The sequence below is a fragment of the Mirounga leonina genome, unplaced genomic scaffold (assembly GCF_011800145.1).
Source record: "Mirounga leonina isolate KUSES-001 unplaced genomic scaffold, KU_Mleo_1.0 Mir_447, whole genome shotgun sequence".
Taxonomy (NCBI): Eukaryota; Metazoa; Chordata; class Mammalia; order Carnivora; family Phocidae; genus Mirounga; species Mirounga leonina.
In genome coordinates this window covers 11,345,153-11,359,481 of record NW_023270757.1, presented here as the reverse complement: position 1 = coordinate 11,359,481, position 14,329 = coordinate 11,345,153, and the positions used below count along the sequence as shown (strand labels likewise).

The 14,329-nt window shown below is 34.0% G+C and overlaps 1 protein-coding gene across 1 annotated transcript in view; it reads right to left on the bottom strand.

Annotated features, from left to right (window-relative positions):
• PTPRD (protein tyrosine phosphatase receptor type D) overlaps positions 1-14,329 on the bottom strand; it is a 1,111,022-nt gene that overhangs the window by 1,017,079 nt on the left and 79,614 nt on the right. The gene's annotated exons all lie outside the window — the stretch shown is intronic.

The window sequence follows — 14,329 nt, the reverse complement described above, 5'->3', positions numbered from 1 at the left end:
CATATAATCATTATTTCGAAAGAAAGTTGAATGCTATCGCAAGACATTCTTGGCTCATGAATTTTCTTCATATCAATAGACATGTCCTCATTACTTTTAGGCTAACTTCCTGCTGACTTCCTAACTTCATTAACATTGAGAGTAAGTTCTAAAGAAGTACTCTATTTTAGTATATAATCCAAATTGTTACCAAGATTATTTTAGTTAAAGCAGGAGTAATGGGTTTTGAATGTCTTGGAAGAGGAGTTGAATGTTTAAGAAATTGAAGTCTAGAAAGAGATAAATTTTGTTTGACAAATTCTAAAGACATTTTGAAGGTGAAAAGTTCTGGTGATGTAAGACTCAAATTGTGAACATTCGTTCAGCAGTTACATATGAATTAACCAACCTGTCAATATAGAATTGATGCTCCTGAGATATTTCAAGTGTTTTGCAATCTGATTTTTAAAGTTAATCAAAATCTTTAGGGAAGTTAAACTGGTGAAACCAACTGTAGTTGCAAACACAAGACAGTTAGCTGAAAACTATTTGGATAGAAAAGAAAATGACTTCATTCATCACTTTTAAGATCAAACATTTCCACTTGAGTAACTCACAATATATAATAAAACAGTTTGTGTCAGTTTTTCTCTTAGAGGCCAAGTGCATACTAGCAATAGTTTCTCAAGCTTTTGAAATGTCTATCTTTTGTTTTCTTCTAAAATCCTACACCCTCATCCCAAACTAAACTTTAGCTTGCCTAAAGTCCATGCCTCCTCCTATATTCCCTTTCTTGATAAACTGAACTATGCAATTTAAAAAATAGAAAACTGAAAGACTTCCATAGCTATCATTCATGCCTAATGTCCAATCAGTCACTGAGCCCTTAAACCACTCATGCATTCACCTTTTCTCTATTCTAACTACTGCTGCTCTAGGTAGGATCCCATTACCCTAGTGGTCTCCGAAGTGATCCTTCCCAGACAATTCTGTACACTGCTGCCAGAGTGATCTTTCTGAGTTACAAATCTGGTCAAGTTAACCCTTGCTTAAAAATCCTTTAGTGCTCTCCATAACTTTCAGGATAAAATTCACACTCCTTAGCCTAGTAACAAAAGCCAATTATGATATAGTGTTTGTTATAGTTCAGCATTATTTCCCAAGACCTAATCATAGTCTTGTTTCTCTAATTGCATTAAGCCATCAGATCAAAACCTGGGGGCATGTTCTGTTGGTCTCCACCATGTCTTCACTCATGCTCTCCCCTTAAAGTAGGGTTACCTTTCTCCATCATGTATAATAAGTTGGCAATAAGTTTTCCTACAAAATTCCATTCCCATGTCACCTCCTCGGTGGGTTTGTCAGCTGTCTAGTTTAGTCTAGCCAGGTAGCCAGCTAATATTTGAGCTTTTAGGTTGGAACAAATGAAGAAATTTGGAACTTTATGACTGGTAATTTTAAGTAAATTTAATTCTTACCATATATGATTTAATTTGTGTTAGACTATTTTTAATGCAATCCCTAATGCATAGTAGTTAAGAATAGTGTTTAGGAGCATGGCCTCTGGAATCAGTCATCTTGTGTTCAAATCCCACCATTTGCTAGCTGTGTGATTTGGAGAAAATATTTCTCTAAGAATCAGAGTGCAATAAACTAACATCACCAACTGATGGCTCAGAGCTCATATTCATTTTCAAATCATTCATGATTTTATGATGAAAATCCTAGAAATGTATTTTAAAGGGAAAGGTTAATATGTACTTATAGATAGATCCTAACTGATGAGAACTGAGAGAATATTGCTGTTAATTGTAAATATCTGCTACGCCAGCCCTACCTTGGATGGCCAAAATGCTAATAGGACTCAGCACAGCCTAATGTTATGTTGCTTAGTGAAGCATCATTTCTTGAGAACAAATCATTGGAAAGAGGAACAGGAAATGGACTCTGTGTGAGATTCTCTTTTTGTCATTCCTCACCTGCTCTCACCAGGAATAGAGCCAATCTGTAGACGTATTTGCTACCTAAGCTTGCTATTTACTGTCTTAGCTTTATCAGTGGAAAGGATCCAAAGAATGAATTGAGGGTAGTTTTATCTTCTATGTAACTGCATCTGATTAAAATACACATATAATTAGAAGTTTATTTTGTAGATTAAAGAGTTATTAAAATGGATATTTGATGCTATTTAAAGCATAATATATTCTACAGATGAAATAATATTTTGTGTTGAACTTTTATCACATGAATTTATTTAAACTACAAAATTCTCAAACACTGAAGCATACTGGGTTAATTAGCATTAGAGAGCAAAAATATCATTACATGTTATTTAAAGTAGAGCTTTCAAACTATTTTGGTAAGACTTATGTACTAGCACATTTTCTAGAAATATCATTTAATAGTGCTACATAATATAAATGATATAAATTAAGCTGAATCATGAAATAAAACACTTATTTTTCTTCTAAGCCTTTCTGAAAAGCACAAGTGAAAAGAAAGATGCAGTAATTTATTTGAATGTTTTTTCTCTTTCTTAAACAAGTGATATTATCTTTATTATTTTCTCATGAAGTTCATGTTTTTGAGATGCTGCCCTACGATGAGTTGGTGCCCTCTTCCTGCCTGACCTATAAGTTTGTATCTCTGCTGTCCTTTTTTCCCTGCTCCCCCACACCCCAAACACAACACAAACACTCCACTTTCCCAAAATGTGTGAATGAACCCTCAACAAATTATTGTTGGACTGCTTTAAAAAAACACAACAACTTGTAGCAGAACATCAGCTTGCAGAAGAAGGTCACAAGACAACATTAGGTGGTATCCATAAAGCAAAATTACCAGCTGCTACAATTATATACTTTATTTCACAGATCCACATTCCTGCCTCACAAGGTATGTTCTATTATTGATAGTTTATCCCTTGACCTACCTTTCATCAGGCTCCCCAGAGCCCTCTGTTGAATTAGGCCTGACTTTGGGCTTTCCCCTCTGTATTTATAGAATCCGGATTGAGCAAGAATCCTAAGTAAGCTAATGAAAACCCCTATTCTTGGCATCTGACCATCCTAGATATCTGATTGAATTCCTCACCCCCAACCCTCAATATCTTATCACTGTGGCCTGTCTTTAGCAATTCTGTTGAGTGTAACAGACAGGAATCTCCTTTACTCCTGATGCTTCCTCTTAATAACTTCTCATCCACTAACCCCCAGCCTGCTCACCCAGCCTTATAAATCCCCACTTGTCCTTGTTGGAGTTGACTCCAATCTCTATCCCCTAAGTAGCTTCCCTTGAATACAATCTGCCTTACCATCTTTAACAAGTGTCATGAAACATTTATTTCTTTAACAAGACCAAACATTTCTTCTTTACTGGTCTCACACAGTCAGAACATATTGCTTTAATGCTACAGAATTATAGAAAACTCCTCTCTTAGCACATCAAAGAGGGCCTTTGAAAGAACACAATTACACCACAAAGTAGAATCTCTGACACTTCATTTTGTCTATGCTTTTTCATAAATTTTTTACAGAGAATCTTTGAAGACAAAACATGACACTATGCTATTCAATACATCTACCCAGTCATTGATACTGCCATGTTATCTTATATAACAAGTGATCAAAAATATTGATTGAATGAATTTCAGTAGTAAATTTGTAAAAAATAGGATTGCCCATCTTATCATTTTCTCTCACCTGGGAATTGTAGTTTCTATTTTTAATTCAGCTCAAGTATAATATGGAGTGATTTAAATAGGAATCTGTCTGCTTGAGAGGGATCATGGATTTCCCTCTTAAAATGGAAAGATGTTTTTATCCTACAGAGAATTTAATTTAGACTCATATTATGGGGTTTGGATGTGTATCTAAAAACTTTCCCTATTATTGTAGCATTCTGCAAATGGATTGGGAAAACAAAATATTATTGTGAAAAGTAACTATCATCTGGGATTCCTTGTAAGTTTCATTTCTCCCAAACTGCATATACCAAAGCAGCATCTTTACACAGGTGGCTACTTTTTTTTTTTTTTTTTTTTTTTTTGGTTCTGCTGATTGTTTGAATTAGTGCTTGGAGAGAAAGTAAGAGGACAGAGAAATATTTGGGTTTTAATAACAAAGCATAGTGGGATCTGCTGTAGTGAGGGCAGTCAAAATAGCATGACTGCAGATACACACCTTGTAGTACTGGGACCCTTATCTGGTTTTCACACCTGCTCTACCACCAAGCTACAGACGCAGCATGAAGCCTTGCCTTTTGCTTCTCTTCTTGTTCCTGACTTATTTTCCCTTCTTTGGCCTGTATTTGCAAATGAAATGTGCCAAAGGTAACTGATAATCTGTAGGCCACCTTCCTTCAAAAGAAATCAACAAACTTGATTTAACAAATATGTCTTTAGCAGAAAAGGAAAAAAAAGAAAAAAGTCCTCATTTGAAGTCTACTTAATGGACAGTTATTGCACATCTACTATGTGTATAGCATTTTCACATATTGTATCGCATTCAACTCTGGGCGGAAGGCCCATGTTTGATATAAAAAATAATACCAAGAGAGTAAATAATTTAGTAACCTTAGCAAATAAACATCACTACTCAGATTCAAACACTTGTCAATTTGAGTCCAAGTTTGCACAGAGCAAAATAGGAAAAGGCAAATGCCAGGAATTACTAGCATTTATTACATGTTTTAGCTGCTTTTGTTAAATTATCTCAAAACAACACTAAGAAGTGGATGTTTTCACTTCTAGTCTCCAAACGCCCAAATAAATAAATAAATTAATTAAAAATCCCACACCAAACAAACAACACAACTAAAAGTGCAGAGAGATTAAATCACAAGGCCAAGAAGTAGTTGAGCAAACAAACATTTAATCCTAAATCAAACACTAAATCATTATGTTATGTTGCTATATAACAAAAGATGCTTAGATCCGCAGGGGAGGTCTGAATATTATTTACAACTACAAGCATGTTAACAACAAAACCAGCACTGGACAAAATCACCCAAAGACTTTGGAAACAAAGCAGTCACTCCAGTGTCTTCCTATTTGCTTAGTTTGGGATGTTCTCTAGTCTTGACTTATATTAAAAAGATACTCCCAAAAACCTCTGTGGCAGAGAAAATAAGTAAAGATTATCATTTTACTTAAAGAGAATTTAGTAGGATGCTCTTTCTTGTATGTGATTTTCTAAACTTACCCACCATAATTAGCTGTAAAAGTGAGATTGGAAACTCTATCTCTGACAACCAAATCGTTTCTTAATGTAAGCTGTAATCATTATAGAAATTTAAGGCTTGGAGATCCACCATTGTTTTCAATAGAATGCACAATCAAAACTCTCATTCTTCATTTGACAGATCACTGAGACCCACTGACCTGTACTTTGCAAATGATTGTGTTCATTGACTGTATCCTAGGTAGATAAAAATAGAATGTATAAAGCAGTTAATTAAACTATAATCAGTAAACAATAATCCTAACCTTGCCCATTAACTTTTTATCCCAGCATCAATAATAAGTTTAAAAACACATTATGAATTGCTGGTAACTGTAGTAAAATAAATTGCAATTTTAATTTGCCAGCTCTGTGTATTTCCAACAAAGGAAGTATATAAGTGTAATACCCTGAGAATGTGTTTTACAATTAAAATTTTTAAAATCCCTTACATTTAATTAGTCTTCATATCACAAATATTAAATTTGATATCATCTGGATCAAAAATTTTATTTGATCCTAAAAACAGGATCAGTGAAATGTGAAGGACCACCTTTACTGTGGGCATTTAAAAATTGAAGGCATTGAGGATGAGAGTGTTTAAATAATCCAGCTAGGATATTAAAGCATCTGGGATTGCAACTGAAGTCTAACTCCAAAGCCATGTGGATTCAATGCATAAGAGCAAGAAAATTTCAGATTACAGAGAATTTTAGAAGTTGCTTAGTCATCACAGAGATTGGTCTCTACATTGTACTTGAGAGTAGAAAAATAAGATCTTTTAATAGAAATGTATATAGATGATGTCTATGTTGGAGCACTTGAGGGTAGAGATAAAGCAAATTCAGAAGAAAATCCTTCTAGGAGGTTGTACAATTGTACCTATGAAATAGGTCTTATACGTGGAAATAAAGCATTAATATGAGTAGTAGGTACAGAACAGGAAACCTGAACTCTGGTTTTTCACAGCAAAAGGTTGAGAGACTTTGCAGGATCAGTCTAATGATGTAATCTATTCTTTGCCTGCTTCTACTTCTAGTGGTGTTAGAGATATTCCTAAATCCAGCTGCTCAGTGCACAATGCAACCTTCTTAAGTCTCTCTTAAGAAGAGAAGGGATAGGCACGTACCTAGAGTAGGAATCAGGAAATAAGCGCTTTGATGAGAGCAGGGTAGGCCTAGGACATATTTTGATTACTTATCTCTGAGAGGCCCTCCAATAAAAATTTACTCAAACTGGTGCTTCAATCCAATGAGAACAACAATGGAATGTCAGCTGATTATCAATTCAAATAGTGCTATGACAGTGTAGGAAAATTTCTGTATCTCTTTAATACTCACACAAAATTTGTTAAGATTTGATTTTATTTGTTTTCTCTGTGTGTGGAGGCACAAACATGAAAGCATGGAAACATGACACATATCAATATCTCTATAGCCTTTTCCTTTGTACTTAGTAGATTAGAGTGTTCAATATCTGGATGTTGTTTAGCTAGTTAAATGAGCAAAGAAGCTGTCTTACTCTAACAAATAAGAAGAAAATAGTTTATTTTTCAATAACTTTCCTAACCATTGTCAGTACTAGCCTAATTTTACCATTATTTGTTTGTTTGAAGATGGTGGAGATATTGGCATGTGCATTATTAAGATAGTCTGAATATGGTAATTTTCATAATGAGATTTATTGTATATGTCTCCTGGAATAAGAAAGGGACTGTTCTATTCTAAAGCATTTAAATGGCTGTAGGATAGGGAGATTCGATTATTTTTAATGGAAAAAAAATTGTATTCTGAGTTCATTAAAATGCTGACTGGTTTGAAGAAACAACTTCTGTTCTTACATCACTCATGTAATGAGATGGTATATAAAAAATTCAGTTTTGTGGTGTCCAACACATGGACAGAATTTAAATGAATATAAATTAATAGCAGATGCCCCATCAAAGAATGCAGGTGATTTTATTTTTCCCCTGGTTTTTGGTAGTTCATGATTTCATGGCACATGTCCCAGCTTGACACAATTTCATCAAATAAATGTAGAGCAGCAGCTAACTTTCGAGAGATTTAAACAGCTTCTCATTTTTCACTCACTTCAGCAGTGCCTAGTGTAGTGTTTTGCTTATGGTAGAAATATAATAAATGCCTGTTCATTTAAAGCAGAAGAATTTAAAATGTAATGGGATTGATTTACAATCTGACTGAACAATTTGTTCATAAACTCTGAACCAGTGTCAAAATGAATGGTTTTTATTTTCATTTTCTAACTTACCAAAATGAATCTAAAATATCTCTAGGGCAATTTACTCTGTTTTCTTTATTTATTTTTAAATATGTTTGAAATAACTGATGAGATACAATAAGCACAAGGGATCATGACTGTCTTCTACTTTGGTCTTTGGTTCTCCAGATACCAATTGCATTTATTACAGTGATTTACTTTGTCAATCTCAGCTTCCTGATCTTTTCCCTCATTCCACCTCTATGTACAAGCTCACCACTAAATATTTATAACACAGCTCATCTAGATTTTATATATTTTTACAATCAAATTTTAGCTAAGGCTGACTAAACTTCAGTTGACTTTCAGAGTATTGTTGACCTTAATTTCACATTATCCTACAGTGAACATGGTGTTTAACTTTTCTTCTTTGTATTTCTTTTTAGCAGCAAAAAATTATAGAGGCTGGGCTTCATCAAGCTTGCCTAATTGTAAGATTTAGGTCCTGAAACTTCTTGCATCATTACCCACAGTATTTTATGCATCTAGATATACAACTAAAATAGAAGAGAAGGTATAATTTAATTCTACTATACCAAAGCAATTATATCTATATGTATCTATTATTACACATACACATATTTCACAATATCTCTGTGACTAATTCCTTGGTATTACTATCCTAGGAAATCAAATTATGTTAAATACTTATCTAGGATCACTAGGTTTTAAAAAACATAAAACAGAATTTTAGGAGCTTTCCCATCCAACTCCAAAGTCTGTGTTCTTTCTACCATATCAAGATAGTAACTCAAAATATGGTTTTGAAATAAGGCTGAGCGGAAATCTAATCTGGCAAAATCCATTTTTTGGTCAGTGCATTTTTGATTCCTCAAAAACACTGATTTTGTTGATTTATAGGTAATACTAGATATATTTCCCTTCTATATTGTTAAAGTCATAAACATATTTATTACTGTAGAATATTCTTTCCCAGTCCTAAACTGTCTAAAAACAAAGGAAGAAAAAACTCTAAGAACAAACCGAACCTGAAGTAGAATCCTTGTGCTATTCATGCTTCTTCAGATAATTTTCTATATGATAGTAACAGGCACCTTTGGTGTTACATGTGAACTACTGAAAGTCACAATAACAGTCAAAACACACACATATAACTTTTCTTGTGAATTTTTGGAAAAGATATTCCAATTAATTGACATGTATATATACATGTGTGTGTGTGTGTGTGTGTGTCCAGGTGACTCTTATGGATACTGATATAAACAAAATACGGTTTACCAGTAAACAGTTTATACCACAAAACTTTGTGTTTGGCACACACTCCTAGGTCTATAATGATCCTGAAAGAAACTTTATATATTGACGGTTATATATTGACGGTCAAGATTTGTTTACTTAGAAATACCCTACATTTATAATTTTACACCCCATGAGGCATATTTTTGCATAAAATTTTCAGTCCATGAGATTCTTACACTAATAAAGGGCCCCCACCTTCATCTCTGATATTTACTGATTTACCCGAGTATAACATCTGACAAGCAAACACTTCCCTCAAACATCAACCAATTGGATTGCTGATACATTTTTTCAGGTTAAAAATCTTCAAAACTCTGCTATTAGAAAATCTTATTTATAATATATGTAGAGCTTCTAAAACAAAATTAACTTCAAGTTGAAAATAAGACTTTTGTTAAGGTGATCCACAGACAAGTTAAACAAGACATCACTTGATCCCCCCCAAAAAAGAACATTATTAGCCAAATAATTTTTTTTTTTTAAGATTTCGTTTATTTATTTGACAGAGAGAGACACAGCAAGAGCAGGAACACAAGCAGGGGGAGTGGGAGAGGGAGAAGCAGGCTTCCCGCAGAACATGGAGCCCGATGCGGGGCTCGATCCCAGGACCCTGGGATCATGACCTGAGCTGAAGGCAGACGCTTAACGACTGAGCCACCCAGGCGCCCCTAGCCAAATAATTTTTTGAGACATGTACAGACAAAGCAAGTTTTTACCTTTGCATTAATCTTCCAGTGTGGTTTTATAGGGGAGGAATATATTAATAGTAAAATTACAGACCCAACTATGCTAGTTATCTCCCAAGAACAATAGCATGAATTTAAGTGAGCAAAGTTGGGTGCATGGAATTATGTTCAGCCTACTATCTACATAAAATAGCATTAAATAAAATGACATAATAAATCATAGATATATTTACCAAATTACAGTCACAATAAGGTCAACAAAGCCCCAGGGCTGTCAGGGATAACACAACAATCCTTTTATGAATTTTTTGTGAGTGACCTCTGTGATTCTGCAAATATTCTTGTCTCTTATTTTACTGAGCATATTGAGGTCATCAAGAATAAACTGCCTGTAAAATTACACTCATTTAATCTGAATCTGCCTTCAGCTCCTTGTCTAAAGTGTTGACAAAACAGATGGCCCTTCTCTCTTTAAGACAAATTGCTCCACTGCTCTTGGTCTCTCCTCATTCACATATGTTAATCTAGAACCTTCATCCAATGTTTATTTTCTCTATCAGTAATAATTTCACCACCTTCCTCTTTACTAAGCCATTTCTTTCTTTAATATCTAAGATTTCGTACTCCTTCAAAATTGGTATTCTTCCAGTTTCTGTCTTCTGCTCACTCCACAGACTTTCCAAGGATGGCATCATGCATGCCATGTTTCAACCTATGCCTCTATACTGATAGCTTGCAGTCCAGTAGCTTCAGTCAACTTAGCAGTCAACCACCTGCTAAGTATCTCCTTTCTCTTGAAGACTCATAGGCATGTCAAACTCAGTATATACAAAACACAACTTATTATTTTTCCTTAAAACCCCTGTTTTTCCTTTTGAAATTGGAAAATACAGTCCCCCTTCTGAAATTGGGAAATACAGTCCCTCAAGCTTTAAACAAGGAGTAAATCCTCATGTGTCTCTTTCTTTTACCCCCTTTCCATAATCAGGAATGAAATTCTGTTCATCCCACTGACTAAGCTTCACATCTGTTTTCCCCTCAAAACCTACTGCTATCACCTTTATCATTTGCACTAATTAGTCTTCTGATTGGTATTTCTACATCCAGTCTTGACTCTTTAGACTTTTTGTTCCACATTGCTGATAATGTTATATTTAGGAAAATTGCAATTCTGATATCTTTTTCCCCCATCCTTTTTTTAAAAGATTTTATTTATTTATTTGAGAGAGAGACAGATAGTGACAGAGATAGCGAGAGAGAGCACAAGTGGGGAGGAGAGGGAGAAGCATGCTCCCACTGAGCAGGGAGCCTGATGAGGGCCTCAGTCCCAGGACCCTGGGATCATGACCTGAGCCGAAAGCAGACACTTAACCAACTGAGCCACCCACACATCCCCTTTTCCCCATTCTTAAACTCCTTGATACCACCTCATTTTCTGTAGAATAAAAGGTAAACTTACTCATTTAATGCACAAGTCTCTATATAATTGGCCTCTGCCTTAGCCTCAGTCTTATTTTTTAAGAATGACTTGTAGATCCTCAAGATCCAAGCTATTTCATGTCTTCATGCTATTTTCCTAATGATCCTTGGCACAAAATACATTCAACCAACATTCATAAAGCCAAACACTGTAACTGAAGAAAATGTGGCAGAAACAGCATATTGCCTACCAAAATGTGTGCTTTCTCTTCCCTAGTACACAGTTATCATTAGATAATCACCTTGCATCTTGCATTTAATGTGATCAGATCACAGTTCTCAGCAGTGGGTTGGAAGTGAAATTGGCATCTGTCACTTTTGAGTCAAGTTACTAAAGGATCATTATGCTTTCTTTATGTCCTTTCTCTTTCTCCTCCAGTTGGCCAGTTGCAGAGAACAAGGAGTTTCTAGGGTAAAGCAAAGTCATAAGATGAAAGAAGCCTGAATTCCTGAGACTCTGCATAGAGAAAAGCTGTCTGCCAATAAGGATCACCCACATTGAACAGTTAATTGAGGAAGACATAAACTTGTATTGTGCTAGACTACTAAAATTTTGGGCTATATGTATTACGATAGCCAGTGTAATCCTAACTAATACAAGAGACAAAAATGACTCAAGTAAAATGGAATCCCTGTCATTTAGAAGCTTTCAATCTAGTTGTGTTATGAAGATCTTTCTATAATGTAGTCAGTATAATTTTTAATGGCTGCATAACATTACACATAGAGTATAGAACATCATTTATTCATTCTCTTATTATCAGGCATTCCATTTCTAATTTTTCAGTGACACAAAGCAGTGATTAATAGCTTAGGATATATAATTTGTTTCCTGTTCTATATTATTTCCATAGTCTAACTCCTTTGGATAGCATTGTTGATCATGTTAGAAGATTTAAATGAATATTGCCTCTATTGGTTGATCCACTACAAAAACTTGACTTATAAACATATCTCTGAGTTGGAAGATTGGCTGATTCTAGGAGATTGGCTTTTAAAATTATGACATTGATACACAACAGTGCAGACACATTTTTATTTAATTAAATGAAGATAATTTATGGCATAATTTTCTAATGATATCTTAAAAATACCTCCTATTTACTGAAACAGACCCAAGTCATTTTCATAATAATCATCTTTCAGGTTAGAAAAAATGATTAAGTTCACAAATCATCTTGATCAGTTACATGTTATATCTGAGGTAATCCATAGTTCGGGGTTAAAAAAGGTAACTTTGCCTTAATATTTGTTAAAAGAGGTTTGCCACAATCAAAATATATAAATATTAAATAGCTTTCCAATGTGTCATTTAGAAGATGGGGGTAGAAGACTTCCTTGTAATAGGTGAATTTACTACAATATTTGATAATGTAAAATAAAGCTGACAAGTGAGATTCTAAAACCTCAAAAAATAATCATAGTTTGGTGAAGTAACATAATTTCATCTCTTCTCACCTCCAAGCACTAATTTGTACAAAGAGACCAAATATTACAGAAATGTAATAACGCTAGTATGCAAATATTTCAGATCTGTCTTGTAAAACACTGCATTTTCATTTAAATTTTTTTTCTGGCAATAGAATAACTTTTCCCTTTTATAAATACAGACTTAAATTCAAGATTTCATTAAAAATATTTGGATTTCTGATTATGGTCTACTCTTTTAATGCAACACTGACAGTACTCAGTTTTTATTTTTTATCTCATTTACTCTATCACTATATAAGAAAAATCATGCATAACTGTTACATGTATGCAAGAGTTCATGATGGAGGTGAGCACCTCCTTGACATTCAAATGCAAAGATAATCAAGGTGGATAAACTCTCAGCTTTTCATTCCACCTGCAGTCTTCTAGAGTCATGTGTTGATTTATGCCAGCTCAATCTTCTGATTTTTCATCAAGATGTTCAATATACAGTGCCTTCATTATGAACTATAGTTTTCTCTGTCATTATAAGAAACACAAGTTAAATAAGCTTTCCTCAAACATCAGTGATTGCTTTCAAGTTCCTGAACATGCTGCAGTAGGCTTGACGAGAGGGATTGATTTATCACTTTTTAAATAGATTCTTAATCTGCAAATCAATAAAAATGTTTCACTTCAGCAGTGGCACAGGGTGAATGACTCACCCTTGAAAGCAGAATGAACTAATGCTGCCTTTCTTCCTTTCTTTAATACACTCAGATTGCAATTGTGCTTTTTCTTTGTTCAGATTACTTGATAAACTCTAGTGTTTGAGAGGGTCTGGTATTTCAGCCTGTTTTCTCCATCAATCAACCAGGGATTCAATGTTAATCTGCTATGATTGATATTTTAACTCTGTTGTTCTCTTCATCATGTAACAAAAAGGTTAAAACTAAAACTTTCTTTAGCTGGCTAAAATAAAAAGGTAAGAATACACAAGACATGGGTACCACCTCAGCAAGAAAAATGTGAAGAACATTTTGTACCAAAGTGACACACAGTCTTGTTGGATTCAGAATTAGTAGAAATTTTGGAATTCAGATATTGGGCAATTAGCTTGATAAAGTCTACCAATGAGTCAAATTAAAACATATAGGATCAATTCTCTATTCTTCATACCTTACTAGGAGTACAGTAGATTCTAAATACCTCTTCTTGTGGCAGCCTCTTAGGTAGTTCCAAAAAGAAGGCACATGAACCTTATAATCATCAAAGGCATTTAAAACTTTTTCTAGCATCAGTGAAAATTAAGACAAGAAAACCCAAAAAACCCCCATAATATCTTGATATGAGCTTTTGTGATCATTCATATTTAATTTTACAAAGTCTGTAAAAATTTATTTTTTTCTGAACAATCTGAATTAAGTAACTGCATGGTTTTGTAAAGTCCTTAAAAAATAGTAGTGGCATTTTCACTTCAATTATATCACTGACACTAAAAAGGAAACTTCCTAAAATATATGACAAGTCTAATTTTTTAAAAGTTTTGAGAAAGTGACCTCATTTTTTTAGCCAAATAGTTTTATTTAAAGAACAGTTTAGAAATGGGCTCAACTTTAGGTAAATAAATGTTTTTATTTAATCTTCATTTAATTGTAATTTTTTAACTTAAAAATGTTTTATTTAGGCTGGATTTAAGAAAGCCATATTTTCTTTTCCTTTTTTTCTTCCTTTTGTTCTTATTTTTTACCAGTCTTAATAAAAAGACCACTTCTTGATAATATACTCTTCTTCACCCATGTATCAGCATCCATGGACAATGTGGCAAAGAAAGGAGGTGAGGTTGAGTATTGGGTTTTTATTTAAAGGCTGTACGGTGAGAGCCCCACCCAGTGGGTCTAAAACTTATATTTAAAGAGATAAATCTATTTATGAGAACCCCCATTAAAATATATCACCCACAACGTTATTGAAATAAAATAGGGAAGAAAGTAGGAGAGGAAATCAAACATGCTACAA